Here is a 791-nt window from a genome sequence, read left to right on the forward strand (position 1 = left end):
TCACCTGATATGTCAGCTTTACAGCTGACCGTAGCAGTAGTCAAAACATGGAGAAAATCAATGTGTGTGAGTGTTGATTAAGTGGTGTGTATCTAAGAACATACAGGACATTCAGGGACATGTCCGGACATTAAGCCTAGGAAGATATTATGATTAAGATTACGGCTAAACATATCATACAGTAGTTACTTTCTATCTAGTTATCCTTGAACATAACCAACCTGGAGTAACTCATGGAACTGAATAAGCAGTTAACAGTCTGAGCTAGGCATCCTGACTCCACTAAACATTTTCCAATACAACAAGCCCCTAAGCAATGTCTATCTAACTAAAAAATACCTAACAATTCCCCCTTTCGACACGACCAAAATCGTGTCGACCTAAATCAATGTCCCAGTTTCCCCAGATGAAGCTACCTAGCGTTTCGAGGGGTGAGGGGCCCCCCACCAGAGCCACCCCCTCAAGGGTAAACTACAGAGCTGAGTACTTCAGGGAAAAATGAACTAAAAACACAAAAGGGGTTATTTAAGTTACCATTATCAATTTCCCTTAATACTTACCAAACTTAATTATCAAAAATTAATTATTAAAAATCATATAACACCCTATGAGTTCACACCACCTACGTGTGTGCAAGACTATATCAGTATGTATTAACCTTTAACTGGTTTATGTAGGATCCACGGTCTTCACTCCGGTCCATGGAGCTCTTCGATCTCTCACTCACCGGGCTCAGTGAGGGAGATCAGGGGATAGGATTCCCAAGGGGCCGAAGCTTGTACTAATTCGTA

This window comes from Monopterus albus, unplaced genomic scaffold (genome assembly GCF_001952655.1).
Source record: "Monopterus albus unplaced genomic scaffold, M_albus_1.0 scaffold86.1, whole genome shotgun sequence".
Lineage (NCBI taxonomy): Eukaryota > Metazoa > Chordata > Actinopteri > Synbranchiformes > Synbranchidae > Monopterus > Monopterus albus.